Source organism: Camellia sinensis, chromosome 1, assembly GCF_055761805.1.
Source record: "Camellia sinensis isolate YWXY chromosome 1, ASM5576180v1, whole genome shotgun sequence".
NCBI lineage: Eukaryota > Viridiplantae > Streptophyta > Magnoliopsida > Ericales > Theaceae > Camellia > Camellia sinensis.
Window position 1 is genome coordinate 41434116 of NC_138961.1, and position 9554 is coordinate 41443669.

The following is a 9554-nucleotide window of genomic DNA, read 5'->3' on the forward strand; positions in this document are numbered from 1 at the left end:
TGGGTTTTCTTCAAAGACGGCCTCGACATCGGCATGACGCTTCTCCCTCCCCTTATCGGCCTCTGGAGTTGACCGTTTGACTGACCATTCCGTCTCGGCAGTAAAAGTTTGGGCCGTTTCAACCACGACAATCGGCGCGGAGGATTCAGGGAGGGCAGGTTTGGAACTAATGGTCTCGACCCTTTGACGTGCGGCCAAATGCTCGGCGTTCTTTTTTCGTGCCAATTGGGAAAGAGATTCCTTCGCCATACTCTCAGAATAGGTGCCGGGAAGATCTTCCAAACCAGTAAAAATATCTCCGAAGGAAAATTCCCCCTCGACCCGAAATGGACGGAGAGTTAGACTGGTTAAGGCCGGCTGCCTCAAACGTCGAGTTTAGAGCCTTGTTGACCTCTTCGGCTTCCAAGGCGAACTCTTTCTTTGGTTCAGCAATCACCTCGACCATTGGCTCTATGTCTTACTCCGAATCAGAAGCTTCAAAACCAATTTGACTAAGGTTTTTGAAGCGGGGGAAGACAAGAGCTGTAAGATGTTCACCGGATGGGATCGGAATGTTCTCCGTAGCCAAGAACATAGCATAAGTTGGCTCGTACCTCAAGAGTATATGGGCGGCTCTCCTTTGCTTCTGTATGTTTGGACGGCCAAAAAACTTGAGTGCAGTCTTGATTTCCGTAAGGACTGCGTCGTCAGCCGAGATCAAAATCTTCTTCAAATTGCTACCTGCACAAACAAAGGATTAGACTTGGAGAGAAGGCCGAGTAAAAGAAGGATCAATAAACGCAAGGAGCTACACGACAACGTGGTTCGCCTCTCCGTCTGGATATAGGGTCTAGGCGATCTTCGCCTTCGCCGAATTCGCAGTTGCCTCGGACATGGACCATCACATCATCAACTTGTTTGCCAGAGCTGGCAAGCTTGGTTACCAAGTGATTGTCAGTGTCCTTGGCCCTGAGAAAGTAGCGCCCATGCCGACCGGAGGATTTGGCTAAAGCATAGCAGTGCTAAATGGCAGGAATGCCAAGGTTGATCCTAAGGCGCCGGTTCAATTCTACGACCCCCATTATGATTCAAAAAAAATTTACATTGAGTTGGGAAGGAATCAGACCCCAATGGCGGAGGACGGCCCAAAGAAATGGGTGTAAAGGAAAATGGACTCCTCCCTCTACAATGGATAAGAGAGGAAAGACAATTGTATTTTCATCATCCCTCTCCATATCAAGAGTGTTGTCCGTCACGAGAGACAAATGGACATCATCGGGGATAGAAAAATGGTGTCGGAACCCAGAAATACGACCCTCAGAAAGGAGGTCTTTCAAATGCTTAGCCATTCTAGCAAGGACTAAAGGGTATGCTAAATCGAAAATAAACACGGAAAATAGGATTACAAAAAGAAGAGAAGAAAACTTACGAGAGGCAAAGGAGACAAGGAGAGACGGGAAGAAGTTGCAGAAGATGCAAGACCGAGGAACAATATTGGCTGGCAGTCCAGGAGGCTCAAATATTCGAAAAAGCATGCTTTCGAAGAGACCGGAGTTTCAAATCATAATAAATGCAAGAAATGCACGAATGAGGCGGGAACGTATAACGGTGACCGAAAGGGCATGTGCGTTCTGACATTCACATTGGGATAGGCGAAGCCGCCTAACTTATGTTTTTTTTGACTTTTCAAATTCGAAACCAAACACGCCAATTAACTGCTATTAATGGAGAGTTTGGGGGGCAATTGTGGGAGCCGAATAATTATCAGAATCAGATAAGCAAAGTATAGAGGCCTAGGAGACACACATTATTCGGCCCTATCCTGCACGATCAGGAGGCTGAATACAATAAATAGGCCGAATAGATATTGGATTATGGAGCCGAATAAATAAGAGGATAATGGGCGAAAAGGGGGCCAGGCCCCAAGGCTCGGGAAGCGAGTATAAATAGAGGAACAACAGTCAAAGAATGGTATGTGAGAACTAGCATGCTTAACTTAAGATACAAGCAATTAAGAGAGTATGCACTGACTTATCCGTCGGAGTGTTAATTCTGGCACTCCCGACCAGAGTGTTCATTCCTTTTCAAGTGACTAGCTAAGGATCACGAGCGTCCCCCAAGATCTGAAGAGTATTTCCAAACTACTTCCCCACAATTTTAAATTGTTTTAACTTTTTTTATTTGCATAAACTATGTATGGTTACCAATTATCTAAAGAATTGGAAAATTCTTTAGTGTGCAATGTACACTGTATGTAATTTTAACACAAAATTAAGTAAGTTTTCACAAATTTAAACAAGTGATTTCATAAAAATGATAAGTCGAATATAAATTTGCGTAAATTCACAAAATCAAGTAAACTTTTTTCCATTTTTTTTTATATATATATTTTCTCAAAATAAAATCAATTCAAATGATTTATTTTTATTTTTAAAACAATAACCAAAACGCTACCATGTAATAGTGCTGTTGTATAATAACGCAATAGTGTAACGTACAGCAGCATCTCCATCCGCTTATACACAATTAAAGAAGCTCCTAGACAAATTTAATAAGTTCCACAAAATGAGATATGTATTGAAACCATAAAGTACCTACTTCCATGACATGAGCAGTGGCAGGGCTAACATAATATATTGTTGACTGAAATATATGATTTGTGGACATTTGGAGGCTGTAGATTGATTTTGATAATTCAATGCTCAAGCTTCATATGATTCTAATATAATTCACATGACGACATATTTTTGATTAAGTGGTATTTTGAAAAGTTAGTAAAAAATTAATCTTTTAATTTTTTTTTGGCTCTTTAGTGATTTTTTTTGCTTAAAAAGTTAATTTTTTTACGATTTTTTTTATGTAGAAAAGTTAAAAAGTCAAATGTTTTGAATGGACATTATTAACAATGTGTCAGGCCGGCCTTATGTATTCAGAGCCCAGTGTTAATATTTTTATGCATTACTTAAAAAGATAAAATTAATTAGAGAAAATTACAAAAATAATAATAATAATAACAATAATAAAAATAAATAATCTTAGGATTCAAATTGATACAATTAAAATTTTGGGATTTAATTTGAAAAATATGTGAAATCTTGAAATTTTTTTTTTATAATTTTCCCAATTAATTAAAATAAATTTATTATAAAAATTTAATAATATAAAATCTAGTGTTATTATTTTATGTTTTAACCATTTATAAACATTTAGAGAGAATATCAAGACCTAAGAAAGTTCAATTTTAAATGGTGAATTGGATTGAAGAAAAGTTTGATAAAGTAAAATCAATTACTTTGGGCCCTCATTAATAAAAACAATTTTAGTTTTGACCTTAATATTAATTTTATTTAAAGCATTGGACTTATTTAAAGTAATTGGGGTCTGCTGCAGCTCTCTATTTAATTAAGGTCTAATTAAAAAAAAAAAAAATTGTGTTAAATTTTATAAGAATTTTTTTCTAAATGGAGTCTGATTTTTTAGTCCAAATCTAGCAGGTCAAAGTGGGCGTTTTGCCGGCTTGCTCATGAGCCAGCCATGCAATATACTTGGCATAAAAATGCAATTCACCAAAAGCACAGCAAGTACATTTTCTTTGCTCAATGGGGCTTCCAAGCTTAAGCTTGAGCATGTCATGGCTAGTTCACAATTTGCATATTTATCTAATACTCTTATGTTGTTTGAGCATTCTCAACTCTGGCTTTACTGCTACCACATCCAGCTCCTGGCTAATGGGGCACAAACTGGTTGTCCGGCGTCATCCCTGCGTCGCTCTTCAACCACTCTTCTCTCACAACTTTTGATGTCACTATTAACCAAATCCAGGGAAGTCTTCCCTGGGACTTGGGAATCACTCTTCCCAATCTTGAATTCTTCAGCATTAGTGAAAACCAATTTACAGGATCAATTCCAGTTTCAATATCGAATGCAACTAAACTCCATCAACTGTAATTGGATACAAACAAACTTACTGGAAAGGTTCCTAATTTAGTGAGGCTGCAAAACCTCAAGGGGCTAAGCATTGGGGACAATCAGCTAGGTTCCAGGGAAGCTGATGACTTGAACTTTATTCACTCTTTGATCAATGCTACAAATTTACAGCATTTGGACGTGGGCGTGAACAATTTTGGGTGCAAGTTTCCAGAATCCATCGGTAATCTCTCGAGCAATCTTCAAGTTTTGTATCTAGACAACAACCAGATATTTGGAATCATTCCACCCGGGATTGTAAATCTTGTTGGCTCGCAGAGTTTGAATATGCAGCATAACCAATTCACTGGTACTATTCCAAGTGTGATTGGAAAGCTTCAAAATCTACACCAATTGAATCTCTTCAACAATTCATTGTCTGGTAACATCCCATCTTCCCTAGGAAATTTGAGTTTGTTAAGTAAACTTGTTTTAGGACCAAATAACTTTCAGGGAAACATTCCTCCGAGCCTAGGGAATTGTAGTAATTTGCAAAAGTTGTCTCTTTCTCAAAACAACCTTAATGGCACCATACCAAAACAAGTTGTTTCTATCTCATCCTTATCTGTATATCTAGACCTATCCTAAAACCAATTGAGTGGTTCTCTTCCCATGGAAGTTGCAAAGTTGACAAACCTTGGTTACTTGGATGTCTCTAAGAACCTATTATGGGGTGAAATTCCGAGCACTCTGGGTAGCTGCACAAGCCTGGAAACGCTACGTTTGGGGAACAACTTTTTCAACGGAACCATTCCTTCTTCTTTAAGTTTCTTGAGAGGCCTTAGCGAGTTGGATCTCACAAATAAGAGCTTGTCTAGTGAAATTCCGGTGTACTTGGAGAGCTGTATTTTGTTGCAAAATTTGAATCTATCTTTTAATAATTTTGAAGGTGTAGTACCAACACAAGGTGTATTTAGTAATGCAAGTATAATATCAGTAATGGGAAACAGTAAGCTCTGCGGAGGGGGTAGCTGAATTGAACCTACCTATATGTAACTTCAAAGTGGATGAAAATAGGATATCAAACAATGCCTTAACTTTAGCACTCTCTATACCCTTTGGGCTTGTAGGACTAGCTCTCATGGGGTGTGTTCTCTATCTTTGCCGATTCAGAAATAGAAGAAAAGATACTCCTTCAGATTCATCAAAAAATTCACTCTTGAGGGTGTCTTACCAAAGTCTTATTAAAGCCACTAATGGCTTCTCATATTTCAATTTAATTGGTGTTAGTAGTTTCGGGTCTGTGTACAAAGGAGTTATTGATGGAAGAATTGTCGCTGTGAAGGTGCTCAACCTTTTGCGACATGGAGCTTCGAAGAGTTTTGTATCCGAATGTGAGGCCTTGAGAAACATCAAACATCGAAATCTTGTCAAAGTGCTAACAACATGTTCGACAATAGATTATCAGGGTCATGACTTCAAGGCCCTGATTTATGAGTTCATGGTCAATGGGAGCCTTGAGGAGTGGTTACATCCAAATCCCAATGAAGATTTGTCAAATGAAGAGTTTAAGAAGCTAAACCTTCTTCAGAGACTAAATATTATCATTGATGTTGCTTGTGCCCTCAATTATCTTCACAACCAGGGCCAAACCCCAATAGTCCACTGCGATCTTAAGCCAAGCAACATTCTTCTGAACAAAGATATGACAAGGCCTGTTGGTGATTTTGGGTTAGCAAAATTCCTAATAGACCATGCCACCCATGACTTGTCTACAAATGAAACAAGCTCTGTTGGCATAAGGGGAACAATAGGCTATACTGCTCCAGGTGAATATGCTTCCATTTATTCTTAATTGTTTCATGCACCAAAAGGTGTAAAGAAAATTGCACGGGTGATTTGAGCCATACTTTTTTTTTTTTTTTGTGCATAGTTCTCTGACTTTTTCTGTTTATGGACATTTCTGTCTTTTATATCCAATATTTTTTTTCCCTTACAAATACATTTCGTTTGCAGAATATGGTATGGGAAGTGAGGTCTCAACATACGGTGATATCTACAGTTTTGGCATCCTCATGTTAGAAATGTTTACTGGAAAGAGACCCACCGATGAAATGTTTAAAGATGGTTTAAGCCTCCACAGCTTTGTGAAAGAGGCTTTGCTTGGCAGTGTATCGGAGATTTTAGACCTAATACTTTTTCAGATCGAAGGAGAAGAAGAACAAAGCTTCATAATGAGTGAAAAATTTGTGGAGTGCTTGAGTTTGATACTTGAAATTGGAGTCGATTGTTCTTCAGAACTGCCTAGAGAAAGAACAAACATTAATGATGTTTTAGCTAAATTGCATTTCATCAAAGACACTCTTCTAGGATCTGAAATACATTGAAAGAGATGAATTTGTGAGGGAATCAATTGGAATGAAATGCTTTTGTCTTAATAATCTCCTTCATAGAAGAGATTACATGTTTAATAACAGCCTTACTTCCACATTGGTTGAGCCAACTCTATGTTTGGTACATTTAGTGAAAAGTAATGTTAATTATTCAAAGAAAGTGTTAGAATTTGAAATGTGTTGATTGGATTTATTTAGTGTGATTCTCATTACATGTACATCACAAATTCAAAATTTATATATGTTATTTGCACGTGATTTTTTTTCCCCCGCTCAAAATGTTAATAATATATGACGAAGGGATCATATTGTAACAAAATTCAAAATGTAGAGATCAAATTATTTAAATTAAAATTAGTAGGACCAAAAATAAAATTTCGCTCAAAATAGGGGGATCAATGGTATAAATTTCCCCCTTTTTTTTTTTTTAAACTAGAATTCTATTTTGATTTACCATTGAACACAAATCCCTAACCATGTATTAGTCCGGCAAAATCAATCTGTGAGTTCTTCTTCCTCACTCTCTTTATTTGTTTGTCAAATTTTATTAATGAAAGACTATAGTTGTTTTCTCTAATTTCTTTTCCATAATTTGTGATCCTTGATTTATTTGAGGATACAATTGTTTGGCTGTAATTATCAGTTAGGGCTATAATTTGACAAGCAACATTCTTCTGAACAAAGATATGACAAGGCCTGTTGGTGATTTTGGGTTAGCAAAATTCCTAATAGACCATGCCACCCATGACTTGTCTACAAATGAAACAAGCTCTGTTGGCATAAGGGGAACAATAGGCTATACTGCTCCAGGTGAATATGCTTCCATTTATTCTTAATTGTTTCATGCACCAAAAGGTGTAAAGAAAATTGCACGGGTGATTTGAGCCATACTTTTTTTTTTTTTTTGTGCATAGTTCTCTGACTTTTTCTGTTTATGGACATTTCTGTCTTTTATATCCAATATTTTTTTTCCCTTACAAATACATTTCGTTTGCAGAATATGGTATGGGAAGTGAGGTCTCAACATACGGTGATATCTACAGTTTTGGCATCCTCATGTTAGAAATGTTTACTGGAAAGAGACCCACCGATGAAATGTTTAAAGATGGTTTAAGCCTCCACAGCTTTGTGAAAGAGGCTTTGCTTGGCAGTGTATCGGAGATTTTAGACCTAATACTTTTTCAGATCGAAGGAGAAGAAGAACAAAGCTTCATAATGAGTGAAAAATTTGTGGAGTGCTTGAGTTTGATACTTGAAATTGGAGTCGATTGTTCTTCAGAACTGCCTAGAGAAAGAACAAACATTAATGATGTTTTAGCTAAATTGCATTTCATCAAAGACACTCTTCTAGGATCTGAAATACATTGAAAGAGATGAATTTGTGAGGGAATCAATTGGAATGAAATGCTTTTGTCTTAATAATCTCCTTCATAGAAGAGATTACATGTTTAATAACAGCCTTACTTCCACATTGGTTGAGCCAACTCTATGTTTGGTACATTTAGTGAAAAGTAATGTTAATTATTCAAAGAAAGTGTTAGAATTTGAAATGTGTTGATTGGATTTATTTAGTGTGATTCTCATTACATGTACATCACAAATTCAAAATTTATATATGTTATTTGCACGCGATTTTTTTTTCCCCCGCTCAAAATGTTAATAATATATGACGAAGGGATCATATTGTAACAAAATTCAAAATGTAGAGATCAAATTATTTAAATTAAAATTAGTAGGACCAAAAATAAAATTTCGCTCAAAATAGGGGGATCAATGGTATAAATTTCCCCCTTTTTTTTTTTTTTAAACTAGAATTCTATTTTGATTTACCATTGAACACAAATCCCTAACCATGTATTAGTCCGGCAAAATCAATCTGTGAGTTCTTCTTCCTCACTCTCTTTATTTGTTTGTCAAATTTTATTAATGAAAGACTATAGTTGTTTTCTCTAATTTCTTTTCCATAATTTGTGATCCTTGATTTATTTGAGGATACAATTGTTTGGCTGTAATTATCAGTTAGGGCTATAATTGTTTAAATTACTTAGCACTGTTAATCTATGATCCTCAATTGGCCCTAATTATGGTTGTTGCCGTAATTTGTGTTGTGTTGTTTTGTCCATGTGCATATATGAGTATGCAATAAATCAATTCTAATTCTATACTTGTTGCTATTTTTCCATTGGTTTGGTGCTTCAATAAAAATCTCTAATCTTTGTTGTGCTCCAATTTATGAAAACATATTATTTGCCGATATCAATCATTGTGAATTTGTGTGGATTTTTTATTATTATATAGTCATGCCTCCTAAGAAGTATATTTTCGGATTTGAAAAAAAGAAAAAAGAAGCAAAATGTAAAAAATATTATTCAATCTCAATCAAGAGTGCTTGCTAAATTTATTGATTGGAAGAAACAAATAAAGGGGCCCCTCTTAAGAGTTCACTTAGGACCCCTTAAAACTCAAGGGCGGGGCTTGACTCCTTGACACCAGTTTGAATACACCTGTATTTCATTTTCATGGATTCAATAGTAGTTTTCTCTTTTCAAATACATATACTCATTGTGAAACAAACAAACTCATATTATTGGCTAACAATTAAAAAGGTAAATAAACTTGAATCACACAAGTACATTACATTATCATTCTCACATGGACTAAATAGGAAATAACCTGATAATCAAATTATGTATACACTTTGTGACATATAGGTTCTTAGTTTGAAGTTAAAAGTACAAGCATAATCCTCTTCTTTTTTGACCGAGTGTTTACCATTTCTCACAGCTCTGACAAGCATAAAGCTTCTATTGTCCTATAATTTAGTTACCAAAGAGCAAAAATGAGATTTCAAGGGCATAAATATAAACTCATTCTAGATCGGTTCAGGTGGTTAACATAATTCATGTAGTTCAAACACATAAAAGCATTATTAGCTATTTAAATCACTATTAATCAAATTGAATCTCTTAGAATACCCACAAAGGGCATAGAGGCCAATATTTTTAGAGTAATACTATACAAAGAAAAAAATGTAATCAATTTACTACAAAATGACATGACAAGTGTAGATTTTGAAAAGTGTCACTGTTATACTATTATACATATCCCCAATTTTAGCAATGGAAAGCATAGCCATATATTGTTGGGACTGTGAGACACCAAAAATCAATCACACACAAGAATGCAAGAATATTTACGTGGTTCGGCAATTGCCTACGTCCACGGAGAGCTATCCACTATAGAATTTTCCCTGAGGGAGTTTACACACTCACACCT

General features: G+C 36.0%; 2 pseudogenes; both read left to right on the plus strand.

Moving 5' to 3' along the window:
- Positions 1-4557: 4557 nt before the first annotated feature.
- On the plus strand, positions 4558-6272 carry LOC145792625 (putative receptor-like protein kinase At3g47110 pseudogene; annotated as a pseudogene).
- A 692-nt stretch (positions 6273-6964) lies between these two features.
- Positions 6965-7646, plus strand: LOC145792643 (putative receptor-like protein kinase At3g47110 pseudogene; annotated as a pseudogene).
- Positions 7647-9554: the final 1908 nt, after the last annotated feature.